Below are 24,887 nucleotides of genomic sequence, written 5' to 3' on the forward strand. Positions count from 1 at the left end.
GAAGTGATATTCAGATGCACTCAAAGGTTTTGGCAGGTTTGACAGCAATTAACAATGGGACAGTCATTCATTAAAAAGCTGGTCTTCAATGAATTAACCAGCACTTTTTTAATAGACTGCACCCAGAGATGCTCCTCAGGCCCAACCTGCTGATTTACTCCAGCACGTTGTGTTTTAAGTGATACATGGCAGGGGTTTGATTGGCAGATGGGTGGACAAAGACGAGATGAATTATGTACTTGGGTGTCTTGAGTGTGGCTGAAATCTATAAACCCCAGAGATCCATCCAGAACTACAAGTTGGTACGTAAACTGCCAGGTATTTAGTTTGGACAAGTGTAGGGAGAGATCTGACTGCAGTGAAAATAGTAAATAATGTTTTCTGACCACTACTGCAGAATAAACTTGTAATACATTTTGTAAACAAAAGGTTTGCCTACATTGACATTGGGGCTAGAACAACTTCAACATCAGTTTTAAGAAAACAAAACATGCTGGTAATTTACTGCCATTAATTTATATGAATTCAGCCTGATATTTGCACTTGGAACCTTGGTGAACAGATTGTTTAGTGTGTGACATTTCTTGCAGGATTACAGCTCTGTTGAAAATCACACAAAATGCAAAGTTGTGGAGCTTTTCTGTGGCACAAGCTGAGAGACAGGGTCAAGTCACCCCACATCTGCCCCACAGTGACTCCAGGAGAGGTGATTACAAGGTCCTGGGTTTATGCAGACCATAAGTGTTATAACTGGGGTCATGGGCATTTACAAGAAAAATGGATGCAATTCAAGATTAAAAATGTGGCAATGCATATTGTAGATTTGTAGACAGGAAGTGCATAAGCATTGATTTGTGGGAGTAGGGAGAAAGTGGGGAATGCAATGAATGGTAATAAGAAGAGGAAATAAAAAAATGATGGGTCTTTGTCCCAAACATTATGGAGGGCATTGTAAGTGGTAAAACGTCACGGAATGTGCACACCAAACTGACTATTATCAAGCAGTCATGGTCAGAAACAGAGCACTTCATTTGCGATGGAAAGCTTTCGCAAGAAAGCCCTCTTGACAGGTTAATCTTGTCATCAATTCTCTGTTTAATAAATCAACTTGTTTTTCAAGCAAAAAATGAAATAACTACCAAGTGGGAGCTTCGGCTTATTAACGGCTCTCTCCTGTAAATGAGAGAAGTCAGGGCCAATTCAGCAAGCAACAAATGTACAAACCGTGCTGTGGCAGCTGGGAGCTAAGTAGGTGATTTTATTTTGTGGAAGAATTGATGGTAATAGCATGAGAAAAAGGCAAGTGGAGAGTGTAAGCCGGGGTGGCACGGTGGTGCAGCGGTAGAGTTGCTGCCTTACAGCGCCAGAGACACGGGGTTGATCCTAACTATGGGTGCTGTCTGTACGGAGTTCGTACATTCTCCCTGTGACCTGCTTGGCTTTTCTCCAGGAACTCTGGTTTCCTCCCACACTCCAAAGACGAACAGGTTTGTAGGTTAATTGGCTTGGTGAAATTGTAAATTGTCCCTTGTGTGTGTAGGATCGTGTTAGTGTGCAGGGATCGTTGGTCGGCACGGACTCGATGGGCCGAAGGGATTGTTTCCACACTGTATCTCTAAACTAAACTAAACCATTTGGTATTTCATGTTTGTAATTACTGATTATAAATGTAATCTTCCTCTCCTGTAAGCCAGTTATGAAGGGGAATGGCAGGTTCACAACATATGTAGCAGCTATGCTGAATCTCAGGAGGGCACGTGGGACTTCTGCAGAGCATCACCATTCACATCATGATTACTTCCTGAGGGGAGCTGGTATTTATTCATTCAATGATTCATTCCCACTGGACAACAGAACAGCCATCATTCTACTTTTTATATTTTGTGTGATTTTCAACAGAGTTGTAATCCTGCAAGAAATGTCACACACTAAGCAACCTGTTCTGCAAGGTGCCAAGTGCAAATATCAGGCTGAATTCATATAAATTAATGGCAGTAAATTACCAGCATGTTTTGTTTTCTTGAAAACAATGTTGAAGTTGTTCTTGACCCAATGTTAATGTAGGCAAACCTTTTGTTTACAAAATGTATTACAAGTTTAATCTGCATTAGTGGTTAGAAAACATTATTTATTATTTTCACTGCAGTCAGATCTCTCCCTACACTTGTCCTAACTAATTACTTTGCAGTTTACATGCTAACTTAAGTAGTTGTGGTTGGATCTCTGAGGTTTATAGATTTCAGCCACACTCAAGACATCCAAGTACTTCATCAATTGTCGTCACTTTTGTAATTGATCTTTTTGATTGATTGATTGAAACATACAACATGGAAACAGGCCCTTCAGCCTACCGAGTCCACACTGGCCATCAATTACGCCTTCATATTAGTTCTGTGTTACGCATCCACTCCGTGGGGGATTTACTGAGGAGAATTAACAAACCTGCACATCTTTGTAATGTGGAAGAGAGTGGAGATCAAGTCAAACTCATGGACTACGGTTAGAACAAAGGGGAAGATACAGAATGCAGAATAAAGTTTTCAGCATTGTAGCGCACCAGTTCCTGAGACAAAGTCCAATGTCAGCAATGAAATGGACAGTACCCTAGCTTATAGAAGGACCATTCTGGAACCTGATAACTGAGGGGGAGAAGCTGTTCCCGAGTCTCGTGATGCGTGTTTTTAAATTACTGCACCACAAAGTGTTAAATGGTGAAGTATTAAATTGTGGCCGCGAGAGGTAAACATTGCTGCTGCTCAGTAGAGCAGGGAGGAACTGCTGGTGTCCTCCACATCAGTTCCCCAATGACTGATCAGTCAGTTATGTTGGAAAAGGGACTTAGAAAAGGGACTTGGTGCTGTGTTTATCAACATTACTATTTTTCAAATGGTGCGTCATAGCTGTTGCAATATCCTGAGGTTGTTGACACCCACTGTCCAACTCACATTCTTTCTTCAGGAATGAGGCACTAAAGTTAGTGCACTAAGTGGTTTCTCATTTCTACCAGTTAGATTCAAATTCATTCAATATTAATGAATGTTTTCCTGTTAGTTCACTGTCAGGGTGTCGAGAAGAAATGAATCTCTGCAGCTCACAGAGCTCAGTTATAGAGTCATACAGCACCGAAACAGACCCTTCAGCCCAACGTATCCATGCCAACCAAGATGCCCAATCTTCGCAAGTCCCGTTTGCCGGCGGCGTTTGGCCCATATCCCTCTAAATCTTTCCCATCCATGTATGTCCAAATGTCTTGTAAATGTTGCTTTTCTACCTGTATCAACTACTTCCTCTGCTAGCTCGGCCGATATAGCCACCACCTTCTGTACTACCGAGAACTAGATAGTACTTTATAAACACCATAATAAACAATTAAAAAAGAAGTTCAGTACATATATTTAAAAAAACAAGCAATAAGAGTGCAGACAAAAACAAGAGCCTCATGTAGTTCGGAGCTTATTTAGAATTACAAATTATTTAAAAATTACAACAGGATCTTGAGCAGTTAGGCGAGTGGGTTGAGAATAGTTAATGGAGTTCAATGCAGATAAATGTGCAATGTTGCGTTTTGAGAAGTCAGACCAGGGTCGGACCTTCACCGTGAACGGCAGGGCCATGAAAAGTGTTGTAGAGCAATGGGGTCTAGTAGTGCAGGTACACAGTTAGTAGTGCAGGTACACAGTCTAGCAGTGGGGTCTAGTAGTGCAGGTACACAGTCTAGCAGTGGGGTCTAGTAGTGCACGTACACAGTTCCTTGAAAATGGGATCACAGGTGGATAGAGTGTTCAAGAAAGCTTTTGGCCTTCATCAGTCAGGGTGTTGAGTGTAGAAGTTGGGATGTTATGTTACTGTTGTATGAGTCATAGAGTCATAGAGTCCTACAGCACAGAAAGAGGCCCTTCGGCCCATCGTGTCTGTGCCGCCCGTTACCAAACACAGTCTAATTTTAATCCCATTTTCCCGCATTTGGACCGTAGCCCTGAATGTTGTAACATTTCAAGTGCCAATCCAAATGCCTCTTAAACGTTGTGAGTGTTCCCGCCTCCACCAACACCCCAGGCAGTGAGTTCCAGACTCCAACCACCCTCTGGGTGAAAAAGTTCTTTCTCACATCCCCCCGAAACCTCCCTCCCCTTACCCTGTATCTATGTCCCCTCGTTGTTGAACCTTCCACCAGTGGAAGAAGTTCCCCGCCATCTACCTTATCTATGCCCCTCATGATCTTGTACACCTCGATCATGTCCCCTCTCAGCCTTCTCTGCTCCAGGGAAAACAACCCCAGTCTGCTCAGTCTCTCCTCATAGCCGAGGCCCTTCATCCCTGGCAGCATCCTGGTGAATCTCCTCTGCACCCTCTCCAAAGCTATCACAACCTTTCTATAATGTGGTGACCAGAACTGAACACAATACTCCAGCTGTGGCCTCACCAGTGTTCTGTACAATTCCATCATTACCCCCCTACTTTTATATTCGATGCCCCGGCTAATGAAGGCCAGTAACCCATATGCCTTTTTGACCACCCTGTCCACCTGTCCTGCTGCCTTCAAGGACTTGTGTACCTGTACTCCAAGGTCCCTCTGTACCCCTGTCTTCCCTAGGGTCCTTCCATTCATGGTGTACTCCCTCTCCAAGTTATTCCTGCACTTTTCAGGATTAAATTCCACCTGCCACTGCTCCGCCCATCTGACCATTTCATCTATATCTTCCTGCAGCTTGCAGATCCCTTCCTCGCTATTCACCACCCCCCCTAACTTTGTGTCATCTGCAAACTTGCTGATCATGCCCTGTACGTTGATATCCAGATCATTAATGTAGATTAATGTATATTAATGATTTAGAACTAAACGCTTCACTCCAAACATGACACCTACTGTATAAGTGGGTATTGGTTCATTCTTGCAACAAGATACAGTGAATTTGTTTGCGTACTATCCAATTCAATCAGATGATACTATATGTAAATATAATCAAGTTACAAGAAGTACAGCAGGTAAGATAGATTTCCAAGTGAATGGACACTTAAAAATGTGGAGCCATTGCATTAGATGATAGTAAATCATTTTCTGGGACCAGTCATCTCACTTTGGTGCCATCCTAATGCCTTTTTCCAGCTGAGAGCACCTTTACTTTTTGCTGTTGGAATTCTGGATGTAGAACCTGTCTGTTGTTTTCAACCATCTTCCATCTGATGGCGAGGCAGCCATGGAGATGCAGCCCAAGATTAACTCCCTGCTGAGTGAATTCTTTGCAATGCACAGGAGCCTTTTGTTGAGCTTCAGTTCCTGTCCGCCACAACCTTCTGCCACATAAGCTTTTTTAAATGGAAGATACAGCATGGAAACAGGCCCCTCGGCCCATGCCAACCATCGATCACCTGTTCACACTAGTTCTATGTTATCCCACTTTGGCATCCACGTGCTACACGCTAGGGGCGATTTTTACAGAGGCTGATTAATCAACAAACCTGCATGTCTTAGTGATGTGGGAGGGAACCGGAGCATCCAGTGGAAACCTCTGCAGTCACAGGGAGAACATGCAAACTCCACATAGACAATGCCCGGGATCAAGATGGAACCCAGGTCTCTGACGCTGTGAGGCAGCAGAGCGCCACTGTGCTGGTTATTGCTAGATTTGGCAAAACATTTCAATAACACAGCAATCCCAGATATACATCAAGCTCAGTTACAGCAGTTGGGGCAGGAGTGCCCACACAATGCCCCATGTCCATTTGCCAGAGATGCAAGTCTACCTTTTTCATTCCGCCCAACAACTCTTTCAGATTCCAGGGGAGTTATCTCTCCAGGCTCCTCCATCCAGGATATATCCAGATATTCAGCATCCGCAGGAATGTCCTGCATCCACCCTTTGATGGTTCTCAGATAGGTGGAGACCAAACTCCAGAGGTTACATGTGAATAAGCTGATGGGTATGTTGACAATCAAACATTTCTTCAGCTGATCCCCGCACACAATTTGTTGATTCGCACGACTCACTTCCAACCAAATGAACTGCAGCCATCCAGACAAAACTGTAAATCTCCCCTATTCTAGGAATGAGATACTGTTCCAGGAATGAGATGATTAATAACTGGCTTGTAGTCTTCACAAATCCTAATGGATCCATCATACCTTAACATTGGCAAAATGGGAGTTGTCCATTCAGAGGTCATCACAGGCTCCAATATCTTCTCTCTGGGAGGTTTCAGAATTTCTGCCTCCGCTTTTATTTTTCTTCCACATTACGCTGAGCTTAGCTGAGCTTAGCTGAGCTTAGCTTGAGGTGGTGAAGGGCACGATCAACCTGGATTTTGTTTTGGGTGCCTCTCAGCGTGATCAACACACCTTTGGAAACCTCTTCACCCCTTGTGAATAAATGACTGCTTTTCCAATTCAGGCCATTTTCTTTGGGCCAAAGGGCCTGTTTCCACACTATATGACTATGACCAGATCAAGCGAAGCGAAAGATGCAAAGTGCAGAATATAATTCTCAGCGGTGTCGCGTGACAGTCCCAGAGACCAATGTCCACAATGAGGTAGGTTGGAGAATTGGACAGTACCCTAGCTAACGGAAGGACCATTCAGAAGCCTGATAGCAGAGGGGAAGAAACTGTTCCTGACTCTGGTGAAGCACACGTTCCAGATTCTGTATCTTCTATGTGATGAGAAAGGAGGAAAGTGGAAGTTTTAATGCCTTCCTTTAATTACTCACTTTCATTTAGATTGCTCGTTGCTACGTGGTGCTCTGGCCTTTTAAACCATGTGCATGCATTCACAAGGCATATGTTCCCACTTTTAGCAGAAATTGCTTTTATGTACTTAATTTTAAAAAAAGATGACCTGTTTGCTTTGGAACCATGTATTTTGTAAATTATCCATCATGCACACTGTTATATGGAGCAGCTGGATTTGTTCACAAGTCCCACATGTTATAACAGCTAAACTTAAGGTCACAATTGTACTGCCAAACCAGCCCTCCATTTGAAACCTGCTTTGGGATAAAATAGTGTAGGAAAGAACTGCAGATGCTGGTTTCATTCGAAGGTAGACAGAAAATGCTGGAGTAACTCAACGGGTCAGGCAGCATCTTGGGAGAGAAGGAATGGGTGACGTTTCTGGGCGGGACTGCCCCCACTCCTGACATCAGTCTGAAGAAGGGTCTCGACCCGAAACGTCACCCATTCCCTCTCTCCCGAGATGCTGCCTGACCCGCTGAGTTACTCCAGCATTTTGTGTCTACCTTGTGATAAAATAGGATCTCCAATCTCTCCCAAATATGAAAGAGACTGAGATTTTCCAGTACATTCTTAAATTTTTATCTTACTTCATGTGGAACTTGGGCAATACCGCATTGACCTTTTGAAATAGTTTTTCAAAAGCAAGTTTATTAAAAATAATGAAACATTGGATTGGGCCACTAGTAAGTTTCCAGAAACCTTAAATGGGATTTCATACTTGTAAGCTGACATTTCTGTGTTTATTAAATTTTAGTAAAAATAAATGTGATGTAATGCCAGGCAAGAGAACTCATAAACAAATTGGCTGAGTTTAAAAATTCTGCCTTGAGGATTCTAACGCAGAAAGCCTTTCCTGGAAACTCCACCAATTCTGATTTGGAGTGCCGAGTCAGGAGTGCAGAGTTGACCACGCTTGATCACGTTATTTAGTTTACTTTAGTTTAGACGTACAGGCTCTTCGGCCCACTGAGCCCGCACCGACCAGCGATCCCCACACATTAACACTATCCTACACACACTCGGGACAATTTACAATTACACCAAGCCAATCAATCTCCAAACCTGCACGTTTTTGGAATGTGGGAGGAAACTGAAGATCTCAGAGAAAACCCACGCGGTCACGGGGAGAACGTACAAACTCCGTACAGATCGCACCTGTAGTTGGGATCGAACCCGGGTCTCCGGCCCTGCATTCGCTGTCAGGCAGCAACTCTACCGCTGTGCCACCGTGACTGCCCTATTACCATGGCCGACCACCAGGTTATTGAACCCGGTTTAACATGTACCTCGTATGATAGAGCAGTTCATTAGTCAGTGCAGCCCCATCTCAGTTCTCATGGTCAACACTGATCAATGTTAACTCACACCTGGGCCCCAGGCATCAAAGGCCCAAGCATCAAAGAGCATTCTGCAGTAGGCTACAGTAATGCTGAACAGGTTAGGGTATTATTGTCATATCATATCATATATATACAGCCGGAAACAGGCCTTTTCGGCCCACCAAGTCCGTGCCGCCCAGTGATCCCCGCACATTAACACTATCCTACACCCACTAGGGACAATTTTTACATTTTACCCAGCCAATTAACCTACATACCTGTACGTCTTTGGAGTGTGGGAGGAAACCGAAGATCTCGGAGAAAACGCACGCAGGTCACGGGGAGAACGTACAAACTCCTTACAGTGCAGCACCCGTAGTCAGGATCGAACCTGAGTCTCCGGCGCTGCATTCGCTGTAAAGCAGCAACTCTACCGCTGCGCTACCGTGCCGCCCTGAAAAGGGCGGCCTATGTACACTGAAAAGCTTTGTTTTGGATGCTATCAGATAAATACAATCAAGTCCATAACAAGTACAATTGGTGGAGCAAAGGGGAAATTGCAGAGTGCAGAATATTGTTCTCAGCAGTGTAGCTAGGGTTGCCAACTGTCCCATATTAGCCGGGACATCCTATATTTTGGGCTAAATTGGTTTGTCCCATACAGGACCGCCCTTGTCCTGTATTAGGCCCGGGGGGTGCTGTAGGCCCCGACACTGTAGGCCCCGACACTGTAGGCCCCGACACTATAAGCCCCGACACTGTAGGCCCCGACACTATAGGCCCCGACACTGTAGGCCCCGACACTATAGGCCCCGACACTGTAGGCCCCGACACTGTAGGTCCCGACACTGTAGGCCCCAACACTGTAGGTCCCGACACTGTAGGCCCCGACACTATAGGACCGGACGCTGTAGGCTCCGACACTGTAGGCCCCGACACTATAAGCCCCGACACTGTAGGCCCCGACACTGTAGGCCCCGACACTATAGGACCAGACGCTGTAGGCCCCGACACTATAGGACCGGATGCTGTAGGCCCCGACACTGTAGGCCCCGACTCTGTAGGTCCCGACAGTTTAGGTCCTGACACTCTAGGTTTCCGACATTTTAGCTCCGGACAGACTAGGTCCAGAGGCCCGGGAGCCGTCTAACGGAGCTTGCGTAGCAACCCGCCTCCCAGCCCGGGCAGCCGCCATTGGTGGAGCGGGAGCACGTGGCCGCTGGCTGGGTCGTCACCTTGTCCCGTATTTGGGAGTGAGATAGTTGGCACCACTAATTGTAGCCCACCAGTTGCATTGACAAGATCCAATGTGTACAATGGGGTGGCAGCATCCGAGCTTATGGAAGGCCCGTTCAAAGCAGAATAACTGGGAGGATGCTGCTCCTGAGCCTGCTGGTGTGTGTTGTCAAGCTTCTGTAGCATATGCTGGACAGGAGCAGGGTGAAGAGGGAATAAACGGGGTGCGACAAGTCTTTGATTATGTTGTCTGCTTTTCCGAAGCAGCGTGAGGTGTAGACGTGTGACAGACTGGGCTATATGTACAACTCTGCAATTTATTGTGGTCTTGGGCACAGCTGTTCTGTGCTGATCACTTTACAGGGAGGCAGAGGAGCACAGGGAGTTGGACTCTATTTCTTACATTATGATCTGCAGAAATAATGCTTGGCTGCTGCTTGGCTCTGGAGGAGGGAAGGGCGAGAGTCTGGCCAGAGCTACACTCAGCATGGGCTGGAGGTTACCAGAGGTACACGTGCTTCTCCTGTAACTTCATCTACTGCCTCTGATGTTTCTGATGTGGCCTCCTGTACACCAGCGAGACCAAGCACAGACTCAGCGACCGTTTTGACGAACACTTGCACTCGGTCCGCGAGGCCTCGCCTTTGCTAACCATTTCATCTCCTCTTCCCATTTCCATACTGACTTTCCTGTCCTGGGCCTCCTCCATTGCTAGAGTGAGGCCCACACGCAAACTAGAGGAACAACACTTCATATTCCGCTCGGAAAACTTATAACCCAACAGTAGAACATTGAAGTCTCCAATTTCTTCCTCTCTCTTCTTCCTCCAACCCCCCCCCCACCCCTTCTCCTCTGTGTCCCACTGGACTAGCACCTATTTCTCCGCTCCCTTTTCACCAACATTCCTTCCTCTAGCTTCACAATTCGCAGCCCTCCAATCCTTTTGTCTCTCACCTACTGCCTTTTTATCTCTGGCCTCTGTCCTCATCAGCCAATCCAAACCCCCCTCACTTGTATCAACCTGTTACTTGCACCTCCTCACCTCCAGGTATTTCCCCCCCTTGTGATGTGTCCGAAGAAGAGTCTCAACCTGACCCACTGAGTGACCCATTGAGTGACCCGCTGCCTGACCCACTGCGTGACCCACTGCGTGACCCGCTGCCTGACCCGCTGCCTGACCCACTGCGTGACCCACTGAGTGACCCACTGAGTGTCCTTCTGTGGTCATTAAGGTTCATTAAGGTTTTGTGATTCAATCAGTGTGGGTGAAGTTACATCACCCGACCAGATATCCAGCATCCTGAACCATGAATCAGCTGTACTGTTATCCAAAGATACTAGAGGAACAAGATGGACCACTCTGTTGAGATCGCCTATACTGAAGTGCAGTACGCAAAGGAGCCAAAGGGGCTATGCCTCTCGCAGTGTAATCAGTGTTGTGGGGGAACAGTATGTGTGATGATACCATTAAAATGCAGAATATATCTCATCTATCAATTCACAGATTTTTGTTATTTTTCTTTTAAAATGTTTCTGCAAGTTTCTGCCGACTAAAATGGCCGCCGTGACATACTGTGGTTTTTAGGGTCGAGTGGTCTATCTTGCTCCTCTAGTATCTTTGTTGTTTTTTTTAGAGATACACCGAGTCTGCGCCGCCCAGTGATCCCCGCACATTAACACTATCCTACACACACTAGGGACAATTTTACATTTACCCAGTCAATTAACCTACATACGTGTACGTCTTTGGAGTGTGGGAGGAAACCGAAGATCTCGGAGAAAACCCACTCAGGTCACGGGGAGAACGTACAAACTCTGTACAGACGGCACCCGTAGTCAGGATCGAACCTGAGTCTCCGGCGCTGCATTCGCTGTAAGGCAGCAACTCTACCGCTGCGCCACCGTGCCGTGGAGATCAGGCTTAATGCTCATAATCGTCAGCATGAACTACACACACATATTGCAAACTGATATTCAACATTTAAACACTGGATGACTAGCGGGTGGCTAATGTAGTGCCTCTAGTTAAGAAGGGCTGCAAAGACAAGCCTGGGGACTATAGACTGGTGAGCCTTACATCTGTGGTAGTATGGCGAGTCCGAAACTTGCTAGTTGTAGACGAAGTTTATTGCAGCCGCAATACACGAATACAGAGTCAAAACAACAAGTTACAGGACAACCAATATAAACTTACTGTCTTCCTTGAAGACTTCGCCGAACTGGCTAAAACGGGCGCCAAACGCGCACCTGACATCGCTGGCCAATCAGCGATGTCGTTTCCTGGACCAATCCCCATGGTCGCGTTCCCACGTGACCTCGCTGGCCAATCCGAGGGTTCGACTACGTGGACCATTCTCTATGGTCGCTACATGACCCCCCCCAGAACCCGAGGTGCGGAACCTAGCAGGGAGCCGGATTTCGCGACCATAACGAGTACGGAGAGGGACAGCCTGAACCACAGGAGCCGGAGGTTCCGGACTTGGTGGAACAGCCGGAACGGGAGGTTCTGGAGGAACTACCGGAACGGGGGGTCCTGGAGGAACTGCCGAAACGGGGGGTCCTAGGGGAACTGCCGAAACTGGGGGTCCCGGAGGAAACGTCGGAATGGGGGTTTGTGGACTGGGCGGAACTAACGGAGGTCGGCCTCTTCTAGGGGTTTGACCGACCAGGACTGGTTGATCCGGGTCCAAATGGGCAGGTTTGAGCCGGGACACCGAGACGAGTTCACTCTTGCCGCCCATGTCTAAGGTGAAAGTAGCCGTTCCCTTACGTAAAACCCGAAACGGCCCTTGATAGACCCTCTGCAACGGGGCGCGATGGGCATCTTTACGCAAAAAAACAAACTCACAGTCCTTCAGGGAAGACGGTTCATGTACCATGGAACACCCATGACGTGAAGTCGGCACTGGAGCCAGGGAACCCACCCGTTCCCGGAGAGCTGCTAACGCTGCTGGGACTGTAGGGAGCAGTGCTGAAGTGTCCGGAAACAGATCTCCAGGTACTCGAAGGGTCGAGCCATATACCAGCTCTGCGGACGACGCACCGAGATCTGGCTTAGGAGCCGTCCGGATGCCCAAAAGAACCCAAGGGAGTTGGTCTACCCAGTCCGGGCCTTCAAGCCTTGCACTGAGGGACGCCTTAAGTTGGCGGTGGAACCTCTCTACGAGACCATTTGCCTGGGGGTGATATGCAGTTGTGGGTTGTAATTTGGACCCGTACAGTTCCGCCAGCGCGGCCCAGAGGGACGAAGTGAACTGTGGTCCTCTGTCAGTTGTAATAACTGCCGGGACCCCGAAACGAGCTACCCAATGAAGGGCCAAAGTCCTAGCACAAGACGCTGACGAGATGTCAAACAATGGGAAAGCCTCTGGCCACCGGGTGAACCGATCCACCACCGTGAGGAGGTGGGTGTAGCCCCGGGAGGAAGGCAAAGGCCCGACCAAATCCACGTGGATGTGGAAAAAACGAAAAGCCGGGACTTCGAAATCCTGTACGGGGGGCTGGACGTGGCGCTGGACCTTAGCGGTCTGACAGGGCACGCAGGAACGTGCCCACCCCGCTACCTGTTTCCGCAGGCCATGCCAGACAAACCTCGCTGCCACCAAGGCAGAGGTGGAGCGGATGGACGGGTGCGCCAGCCCATGAATGGCATCGAAAACCCGGCGCTGAAGGGAGGGCGGTACTACCGGCCTGGGGCGAGGAAGAGAAACATCGCACCAGACTTTCGTGCCCTCCGACCCACAAGCTACCTGGGCCAACTTCAATCCCGAAGTGGTGGACTGGTACGTCGAAACGGTATCCGCCAGGAGCTGTGCCTCCGCAAGCTCCTGGGGATCCACTTCGCAGTCCACCGCCGAAATAGGGGGAAAAGCAGGTCTAGACAGGGCGTCAGCAACGGCATTCAGCTTACCCGCGATATGACGGACATCTGTGATAAATTCTGAGATAGCAGTCAGGTGCCGCTGCTGGCGGGCCGACCATGGGTCAGACAATTTCAAAAAAGCAAATGTTAATGGCTTGTGGTCCGTAAATGCCACAAATGGGCGGCCCTCGAGGAAATACCTGAAATGACGGACAGCTAAATGGAGAGCTAGAAGCTCTCGGTCAAATGCGCTATATTTTAGCTCGGCCGAATTTAGTTGCCGGCTGAAAAACGCTAAAGGCTGCCAACGGCCACCAACCTGCTGCTCCAGAACTCCACCCACCGCCACGTCAGAGGCGTCAACCGTCAGGGCCGTGGGGGCGGAGGGGCTCGGATGGACCAACATGGTGGCGTCTGCCAAGGCTGCTTTAGCTGCCGTAAAAGCCGACTCTGCGGCCGGGGACCACAACAACTCTACCGGATTACCTGCAAGGCATTGGAAAAGCGGGCGCAGGACTCGCGCCGCTGCCGGAACGAATCTATGGTAGAAATTAACCATGCCAACGAACTCCTGCAGCCCTTTTACTGTGGTAGGCCTGGGGAAAGCCCGGATAGCCTCCACCTTCTCTGGCAAAGGGACAGCGCCGGCAGGGGTAATTCTATGTCCTAGAAAATCGAGAGCAGGCAGGCCGAATTGACATTTGGAGGGTTGAATAATGAGCCCGTGGTCTTGGAGCCGCTGGAACACGGTCCGCAAATGGGCCTGGTGCTCTTGCACTGAGGGGCTGGCTACCAGGATGTCGTCTAAATAAATAAACACAAAGGGTAAACCCCTGCCCACGCGGTCCATCAGTCGCTGGAAAGCCTGTGCCGCGTTCTTTAAACCGAAAGGCATACGCAACCATTCAAACAACCCGAACGGAGTAATAGTTGCAGTTTTTTGTATGTCCTCCGGTCGCACCGGAATCTGATGGTATCCTCGCACCAAATCGATTTTGGAAAACACTACCGCTCCTTCCAGTCCAGATGAAAAGTCCTGTAGGTGCGGTATGGGGTAGCGATCAGCCGTGGTGACAGCATTGAGACGCCGATAATCGCCACATGGTCTCCACCCCCCAGATGCCTTGGAGACCATGTGTAACGGCGAGGCCCACGGGCTGTCAGACTGACGAACAATTCCCATTTCCTCCATCTTCCTGAACTCCGCCCGTGCCACCACCAGTTTGTCTGGCGGTAGTCTCCTGGCCCGAGCGAAAACGGGAGGGCCTTCGGTGCGGATGTGATGGACCACACCGTGCTTAGCTGAAGGTGCGTCAAAACGTTGGACGAGCAGCTCTGGGAACTCTGCCAGAATCGCAGCATACGAGTCGGGGGCCGCGACGACGGCCTGGACAGTAGGGCTGGGCGAGGAGGCGATTGCCGGAGCGACGTGCTCGTCTTCAGCAGCGGGTCGGAGGTCGTTACCGCGGACATCAGGAACCAGTGAAAAAGCCCAGAGAAAATCTGCGCCCAGGATCGCTTGTTTGACGTCGGCTATGATGAATGGCCATTCGTACGTGCGGAGGCCTAACGCAAGGGACATCTTCCGTGTGCCGAAAGTGCGAATAGGGCTGCCATTAATCGCGATGAGGGTGGGACCTGTCTTACCCGATCTGGTTTCGAGGTCGGTCGGCGGCACTATGCTGACGATGGCTCCGGTGTCTACCAAAAATTCTGTGTCCGTGAATCGATCATGGACATAGAGGCGCCGGTTCTGGCCAATCGTAACTGCCCCTATGTACGATCGGCCGAGGCATTTCCCGCGAAGGTACAAGGCAAACGACAGTTGCGGGATTCGTTACCCCATCGTAGGTGATAGTAGCACCAGCCGCGCTTGTGCGGATCTTTTTGGCGGGCTTTCGGAGAATTGGCGGGAGACGTGGCGCCATCTTGCCGTCGCTGTGGCGTGGTCACCGATGTCGAGACTTTGTTGATGGAATCCCCTGCCTTGTTTTTTGCCGCTATGAGCGCGTCCGCTTTCGCTGCATATGCTTCGGGGTCCTTAAAAGAACAATCCGTAAGCAGCAGTCGGACATCCTCGGGAAGTTTCTCGCGGAATGCCTGTTCAAACATCGGGCAATCCGTGTGCTCACCGGCTAGCACCATCATTTCGGCCATGCGGACGGAAGGCAGTTGGTCTCCAAGCTCCGGTAGGTGCAGAAGTTTTGCCGCACCACCATGCTTATTTAACCCGAAGGTTCGCAGTAATGCCTTCTTCATGGTTTCATATTTGTCTTCCGCAGGTGAAGTTATGATAAACCGCATCATGCGCTTGGTTGTGTCCGGCGCTAGAGCGCTGATGAGGTAGAAGTACTTCGTTGCATCGTCCGACACCTTCTTTATGTGGAACTGAGCCTCGGCGTGGATAAACCAAGCTTGCGGTGCGTACGTCCAAAATAACGGAAGATGCACGCCTCCCGCGCTTGACTCTGGTGCGCCCTGCTCGGTCATCGTCAACGAGGCGTTGATTCCTGTTCAGTTGGTGATCGTCCAGATCACGTTCGGGGTCACCAATATGGCGAGTCCGAAACTTGCTAGTTGTAGACGAAGTTTATTGCAGCCGCAATACACGAATACAGAATCAAAACAACAAGTTACAGGACAACCAATATAAACTTACTGTCTTCCTTGAAGACTTCGCCGAACTGGCTAAAACGGGCGCCAAACGCGCACCTGACATCGCTGGCCAATCAGCGATGTCGTTTCCTGGACCAATCCCCATGGTCGCGTTCCCACGTGACCTCGCTGGCCAATCCGAGGGTTCGACTACCTGGACCATTCTCTATGGTCGCTACAGTAGGTAGTTTACTGGAGAGCATTCTGAGGAATAAGATATATATGTATTTGTATAGACCGGCTGATTAGAGATAGTCAGCATGGTTTTGTACTTGGGAGAATCGTGTCTTGTGTTTTTTGAACAGGTAACCAAGAAGGCTGAGGAAAGCCAGGGCATGGACTTCACCCTCTGTGGACAGAGTCTACATGGACTTCAGCATCTTCAGTGTATGCTCATTGACTCGCCACTAACTCTCCTGCCATTCACCAGCACTGGGGGCAATTTGCAGCAGCCAATTCACCGACCAGAACATATGATGGATGTGGGAGGAAACTATAGCACGCAAGGGAAAGCCATCTACTCACAGCCAGAACAGAGCAACCTCTCAGAGACAGTACTGGAGATCAGGATTGGACCCAGCTCATTGTTGTTGTGTGGGAGAAGTATGTTGATCTGGGCCACAAGAACAAGGTAGGGTGGAGGAGAATGAGGCCAGAAATCAGAACAGCCATGAGCTTATTGAATGGATGAGCAGACCAGAGGTGTATGATGGAACTGCAGATACTGGTTTTAATCCAAAGAAAGACACAAAATGTTGGAGTAACTCAGCGGGTCAGACAGCAACTCTGGAGAAAAGGAATAGTTGATGTTTTGTGTCGAGACCCTTCTTCAGACTGAGAGTCAGGGGAAAGGTGTACAATAACCTGCTCTGCTCCCAATCCTAGATAGACACAAAATGCTGGAGTAACTCAGCGGGACAGGCAGCATCTCTGGAGAGAAGGAATGGGTGACGATTCGGGTCGAGACCCTTCTTCAGACTGACAGACTTTTGTCTGCTCCCAATCCTTATGCTTTTAGGTTCGTGTTTGGCTCGTTAAAATTACAATCACTGTTCATCATTACTTTCATATTAACATTAATATGGAATGCAAATCAGTGGTCCTATGAAGAACGTAGTGATTACATATTTATTCATATCTCTGTGTAACAATGAGTTTCTTCATTGCAGAAAGCCTCTATACCTTGATTGACTGTACTGCCCTATTTTAAATGGAATATTTCTAAACTTTTCGCCAACTTCTCCACATTATTAAGGAGAAAGCGTCTTGTTGTCAGCAATTTCTTTCAATGTGCAATGCTGCTTTCTCCTCAGCAAAAGCTGGACGTTATTTAGCTTAGTTTAGATTAGTTAAGAGATACAGCGCGGAAATAGGCCCTTTGGTCCACCGAGTCCAGGCCAACCAACGATCCCCGCACACTAGCACTAAACGACGAACTAGGGACAATTTACTATTTTACCAAAGCCAATTAACCTACGACTTTGAGTGTGGGAGGAAACCGAAGATTTCGGAGAAAACCCACGCAGGTCACGGGGAGAACGTCCAAACTCTGTACAGACGGCACCCGTAGTCAGAATCGAACCCAGGTCTCTGGCGCTGTGAGGCAGCAACTCTACCGCTCTTCACACAATTTGGAAACATCTAAGACCGGGAACTCTAATCTTCTTGCCAACACCAAGCAATCCATGTTAACTCAAACAAAATAATGTTTGTTATCAGTTGGATGTTATCGGTTGACATACATTTTTGACAAAGAAATGCATGCATCATAACCACCTTTGACCTATTCCTTCTCTCCAGAGATGCTGCCTGACCTGCTAAGTTACTCCAGCATTTTGTGTCTATCTTTGGTTTAAACCAGCATGTGTGTAGTTCCTTCCTATACAACAACCTTTCTGTGTTTGTACCTTTGTTGAAGGACTTTTATTGCCAGTGTTTTTGACTTGTGTCTGGATTGCTTGGTGTTGGCAGGAAGATTGAGTTCCCTGTTTCAGATTGTGGGATCCTGCAGTTCTATTAGCAGCTCTTTAACTTCTCGGATTTTTCAGTAAAAGGGAAATGGTGGCTGTATTTGTTTTGTCTAAGCAGGCAATGCTTAAGTGAAATATCAGGTTCCCACTTTAATGGCTGGGTGCAGATTAGCTTCCAAAACAAATGCATCGCCAATCCCTTGTAAATTGTCAGTCAATGGTTATTAATTGAACGGCAACATTTGTTTGAACTTATCAGCTGTGAGCTCTTGCCTCACTCACACTGTGCAGTCTCTTACATTCAAAAAAAAATTCAAAATAGACTTTATTTGAGAATGAATATATATACAATACATGATCCTTACAAAACTGTGTCCGACATTCTCGGAGGCTACACATACATTCAACACTGTTTACACAAATTACACAATTTCACCCCACACCTCATAGTCTGTTCCATTTGCCTACTTGACCCTCTGGCCTGTCCATCTGTAACTGAAGTATCATTACGGGCATCCGTCTCAATCACGCATCTGGAGACACCAGAGACTGTTCCATCAGTCCTTGAACACACCACCACCATTAAGTGGAAATTCCAATTTACTTGGATTAAAGTACTTAACTCTACAACTAAAACCACTTTTAAAACAAAGATGTTTACACAGTTGATGTAAACTAGGCCACATAAACGAAAGCTTTTCAGAGGGGAAAAGATGAAGCTTACATTCAGTCACTTTGTTCCATAAAATGACAAGATTAATCTGATATGTGATTAATTTAACAGATTTATTTAGATGAATGAAGTATGACTTAATACAGATGTTATGTGGCTTACTGAACAAAAACACAAAGCAGAAATAAATGGTTTCCTAAATGATTCATTCAGCAAAAGCACTGCCCAATGTGCATAAATGTCAGAAGGAACTGCAGATGCTGGTTTACATCGAAGACGGACACAAAATGCTGGAGTAACTCAGTGGATCAGGCAGCGTCTCTGGAGAGAAGGGATGGGTGACGTTTCTGGTCGATGCCTCAGCAAGACCAGCAGCATAATCAAGGGTGGGTCGCCCCTGGCCACTCCCTCTTCTCCTCTCTCCAAAAGGATATAGAAGTGTGAAAACGCACCTCCAGGTTCAGGGGCAGTTTCTTACCAGCTGTTATCAGGCAACTGAATCATCCTACCGCAACCAGAGAGCAGTCCTATCTACCTCATTGGTGGCCCTCGGACTATCTTTGACTGGACTTTACTGGCTTCACCTTGCACTAAACGTAATTCCCTTATTGTGTATGTACACTGTGAATGGCTTGATTGTAAACATGTATTGTCTTTCCGCTGTCTGGACTGCATACAACAAAAGCTACCTCAGTACACGTGACATAAACTAAACTGTGAATCTGAAACTGAGAATCTTCTTCAGGTGGGGGGAGGGACAGAGAGAGAGGGCATGCGACGGTTACTTGAAATGAGAGAAATCAATATCATACCACTGTTGTAAGCTGCTTACATTCGCCTTCTCTCCGTCCGTCTGTCCGTCCCCCCCCCCCCGTCGTCCTACTAGTATCACTGTTCGTATCTCTCGTTTCCCTCTCCCCAGACTCTCAGTCTGAAGAAGGGTCTTGACCCAAAGCATCACCTATTCCTTCTCTCCAGAGATGCTGCCCGTCCCGATGAGTTACTCCATCATTTTGTGTCTATCTTCTGCTCAATGTGTATAGACTACTGAACAGACTGACCATTCAGATCATGCAAGGCCTGGTGTTCATCTCTCTGGCATAGCTCCGTGAACTGTCCCGACCAGGGAAACTTGGAGGGGGGGAGAGAGAGGGGGGGGGGTCTTAAACTAGACAAAACCGTAATGGTGTGATATGTAACAGGGCAGTGAGGGGTGAGGTGTTGGGGCACTATGGTGGTGGTGAGTGGGGCTGAATCAAACATGTTGCTACTCTTGGAGGTACACTAGACCGCAAACCTTGAACAAACCTTGAGCCTTTACGGGCAGCACGGTGGCGCAGCAGTAGAGTTGCTGCCTTACAGCACTTGCAGCGCCGGAGACCCGGGTTCCATCCCGACTACGGGTGCTGTCTGTACGTAGTTTATACGTTCTCCCTGTGAACGCGTGGGTTTTCTCTGAGATCTCCGGTTTCCTCCCACACTCCAAAGACGTACAGGTCTGTAGGTTAATTGGCTTGGTAAATGTAAAAAATTGTCGCCAGTGTGTGTAGGATAGTGTTAATGTGTGGGGATCGCTGGTCGGTACGGACCCGGTGGGCTGAAGGGCCTGTTTCCGCGCTGAATCTAAACAGGGGGGGGGGCTTAAACTAGACAAAACCATAATTGTGTGATGTGCAACAGGGCAGTGGATGGTCGATTGTAATCATGTATTGTCTTTCTGCTGCCAAGAAAAGCTTTTCACTGAACCTTGGTTCATGTGACAATAAACTAAACTGTCCAACAGCTGAGGCTTAATCAGTACTTAATAAAGCATTAATTAAACCTTCTTGCTTTTGATTCCTGATTTAGCTTCTCTCCTCTCACTCCATTCTAACATGATGATCCTTGCACACTTTGCCATAGTCCTTCATGTAGTTTCCCAGTTATGGGAAACCAATAAACAAACGTCTCAGAGATTTTATTCCCCTTACTGTGCACAGCTTAGCCTTTGACTGACTGAGGAAGAAGGTGTTTGAAGATCAAGACTACAAACCTGGACAAAATGGTTTACCACTTGGAGTAACTCAGTACGTCATTCCCGACCCAAAACGTCACCTATCCATGTTCTCCAGGGATGCCGTCTGACCCATTGAGCAACTCCGGTACTTTTGTGTCTCATTTTGTAAACTAGCGTTTGCAGTTCCTTGTGTCTGTGGTCTGCAGGGTCGATATCAATATTCAGTTGGAGAGTCGCTGGTTCATTACACTTACTCTTTCCCACAATGTTACATTTGTTTATTTCCAAACTATTTTGTGATCTGTTTTGAAAGTGACATTAAATCTGTGTCTCGCAGTCGTCTGCCAGTGTGTCCCTCTCACAGCCAAGGTTCTGTGATGGACAGCACAGTGGCGTAGCTGGTAGAGCCTTTTCAGGTGACAACTCAATGCGGAAAGTAAGTCCCTTCATGTTCTTTTGCTGGTTTACCTGATATTGCTACTTCTCTAGATACTTCTGATTCTTAGTCACCAAGATTAAGTATCATCACACCAAGATGCTCCAAGCCCACTGGACTGATGAGGGACCTGTGGGGCAGGTGGGAGGCTGTGTCAGTACAGAAGTCCAAGACAGCACGTTCAAAGGACAGAACAGACAGAAGTATTGTAGGGAGCGAGGAAAGACTGTTGGATTACATGGCATTTATTTCAATGCCAGCGGCCTGACAGGTAAGGCAGGTGGATTCATAATGTGGATAGCTACATGCAAAGTTGACGTTTTAGTTTAGTTTAGAGATAGAGCATGGACACACCACACCCACACCGACCACTGATCCCAACACACTGGGGCCAATATGGATTGGGACTGTTGTAGTGCCGGTGGGTCAGATGTGGTAGAGTTTGTCAAGTTTGTTCAGGAAAGTTTCCTCAGACAACATGTAGAGGGTCCTACAAGGGAGAGAACAAATCTCAATTTATACTTAGGGAATAGAGCAGGGCAAGGGACTGAAGTGTAAGTGGATGAGCACTTTGGGTCCAGCAACCACAGTTCTATTAGCATTAAAATAGTTATGGATAGGGACAGATTATCATCCACAAGTTAAAGTTCTGAGTTGGCGTACGGTACAGAGCACATTGACTGATTGCATCATGGGCTGAGTCAGCAACTTGAATGCCCAGGAATGATGGAGATTAGAGAGAGTGGTAGACAAGGCCCAGCCCATCATAGGTACTGACCTCCCCACCAGCGAAGGGATTAGAAGATACGTTGCCTCAAAATAACAATCAATATCATCAAAGAACCTTTGTTCTGTTGTCAGTACAACACCTCTTGACTGTGGACCTCACATTTACTCCATTAGCCACCTGAGACCCCACTAAACTAGAGTGGAATCAAGAGCTCCTGAACCCTGAGGCCCTGCCTAAGACAAAGAGGCATGGTCTAGTCTTAAACTTTCAAAAATAATCATCCTTTATTCTAAGTACATTCCACTGAATATCGTATAAAATTGTTAGTTCATCTTTTGCAGATGGATGGGAGACAATTATTGGTAACAACCTTTCCACTCAACACTTACCAGAAATCCTCTGGGATTATTTATAAAGATTAAACATGCTAAAGCTGATGTTCTGCTCTGATGTTCTGCTCTGATGTTCGGAGGAAGTCAGTATAACCACATTTAGTAATCACAGACAGGAGAGATTATTGTTTAAACTGAAACTGTACTCACATGAACCAGGTAGACGCAAAATGCTGGAGTAACTCAGCGGGTCATGCAGCATCTCAGGAGAGAAGGAATAGGTGACGTTTTGAGTAGTGGCACAGCAGTAGAGTTGCTGCCTTACAGCACCAGAGACCCTGGTTCGATCCTGACTACGGGTGCTGTCTGTACGGAGTTTGTACGTTCTCCCATGGGTGGGTTTTCTCCAGGTTCTCCGGTTTCCTCCCACACTCCAAAGACATTTAGGTTTGTAGGTTAATTGGCTTCGGTAATGTTGTAAATGATCCCTAGTGTGTAGAATAGTGTTAGTGTGCGGGGATCGCTGGTCGATGCGGACTCGGTAGGAAGAAAGGTCTGTTTCTGTGCTGTATCTCTAAAGGACACTAAACTAAATTAGGGCAGTGATTCATACCCACGAAAGTGATCTAAGATGATGAACAGAGGACTGAAGCTGGGAAAACAACTTCTGGAACAAGTGGTTGAATTCAAAATAATATGTTTGATAGGTCAAACAAATGGTTAAATGAAGAGGGTAAAGATGGATCAAGATGGGTACCAACATGACCTGATTGTCCTGGATACTCTGTTTTCATGTTATAATCTTGGGATAATTCAATGTTACTCTTGGCATCAAAGGATGAAAGGCAAAAGAATCATGAATCATCTCTCCTTAATAGTAACGTTTCTGACTGCCTGGTGCACCTATTAGAGAGTTATGTAATCATCAGTTTGAGATTTATTCATGCATAAAATAAGGGAAATAATTTTCACGTACAGATTTTATTTCACAAACTGTACATTAGAGTCATAGAGTCATAGAGTGATACAGTATGGAAACAGGCCCTTCGGCCCAACTCACCCACACCGACCAACAATGTCCCAGCTACACTAGTCCCACTTGTCTGTGCTTGGTCCATATCCCTTCAAACCTGTCCTATCCATGTACCTGTCTAACTGTTTCTTAAACGATGGAATACTCCCAGCCTCAACTACCTCCTCTGGCAGCTTGTTCCATACACCCACCACCCTTTGTGTGGAAAAGTTACCCCTCGGATTCCTATTAACTCTTTTCCCCTTCACCTTGAACCCATGTCCTCTGGTCCTCGATTCCCCTACTCTGGGCAAGAGACTCTCTGCATCTGCCTGATCTATTCCTCTCATGATTTTGTACACCTCTCTAAGATCACCCCTCATCCTCCTGCGCTCCATGGAATAGAGACCCAGCCTAGTCAACCTCTCCCTATCGCTCACACCCTCTAGTCCTGGCAACATCCTCGTAAATCTTTTCTGAACCCTTTCAAGCTTGACAATATCTTTCCTATAAGATGGTGCCCAGAACTGAATACAATATTTTAAACGCGGTCTCACCAAAGTCTTATACCACTGCAACATGACCTCCCAACTTCTATACTCAATGCTCTGACTGATGAAGGCCAATGTGCCAAAAGCCTTTTTGACTACCTTATCTACCTGCGACTCCACCTTCAATGAACCATGCACCTGTACTCCTAGATCCCTCTGCTCTACAACACTACCCAGAGGTCTACCATTTACTACTTATTGTGGCTCTGTTATACATGTTCTTTAGTATTTGTAAATGATTACAAGTTTTACATTGCCTTTCCCCACAGTTTGGGCAGTGTACTTTTGTGGGCTGCCCAGGATGTCCTTCAGGTTGTTGGCTGCCTTAGCGCTGCCACTACCATGTATTCACCAAGTGTGCTCACCTTCCCATTGGGCTGCTCGTGGGTTAGGGTAGAAGTGTCAGTTTGTGGCCGGTGGGCATTAAGTAATCAGCTTGTTGACGTTGTTCGTAGCCCCTGCTCTCTCAGACATGCTCGTGACCCCCTGCATAAAGGTGATTGTTTTCCTTCTGCAATCCCAACTTGCTGGAATCACAGTCTGTCAATGAATTTACCGTCTCCCAGATCCACAAGCAATGGAGATTCTGATTTCCCCAGTCCTTCCTTTCTCCAGCTTTCCAGCTCTTGAAATCAAAGTTGGCTGTGCTTAGCGATTCATGATTTATTGCACCATCTCTCCCACTCTGCACACGCATGATACTGCAGACCTATGTCCTTCTAAAGTGAATTATAGTGGCTGTTTTAAAGTTGCTGAATTTGTGTGACATTTGGACAGCTTTAAAAAAATTAAATAGAATAAATTGATAATACAGTAACTCACCTGATAGCTGTTTTGCCTAAATTCCCAGCGGGATCAATAAACTGTGGGAATAGGTTGATTTTGCGTTAATCCATGTTGGGGCTGCAGGATTGCCAGATGGTAAGGAGGTGCCAGAACAGAGAGAGAGCGAAGGTGAAGAGAGAGACCATCACCTTCTTTGTGCGCCAGTTCTCATGTGATTCAGACTCACCAGAGACTGTCGCTTTGCCCTGGTTTGTCATCATTACTCTCTCCAAATCCACTTGCTGTTACTGGCTGCCAAAGCTTTTCACTGCCATTGGGTTCAGGTTCATTATTGAATCCCTTAGCACAATAGTGGAACAATGAAACTGTTACTTGCTGCAGCTTCACAGGGTCTACAACACAACGAATAAATATATAATGAGCAATAACAGTAATATTATTAGCAACAATAACTTATCAATTATACGAGGGAACCAGACCACACTAGTGCAAGCTGAAATATGTAGTGAAGTGTTAGAAATACATAGAGTTGCCATGTGGTTCAAGGGCATGATGGTTGGAGGGAAGCTGTTCCTTAGTCTAGATGCCACAGGTTGTCAA

The sequence above is a fragment of the Rhinoraja longicauda genome, chromosome 27 (assembly GCF_053455715.1).
Source record: "Rhinoraja longicauda isolate Sanriku21f chromosome 27, sRhiLon1.1, whole genome shotgun sequence".
Classification (NCBI taxonomy): domain Eukaryota; kingdom Metazoa; phylum Chordata; class Chondrichthyes; order Rajiformes; family Arhynchobatidae; genus Rhinoraja; species Rhinoraja longicauda.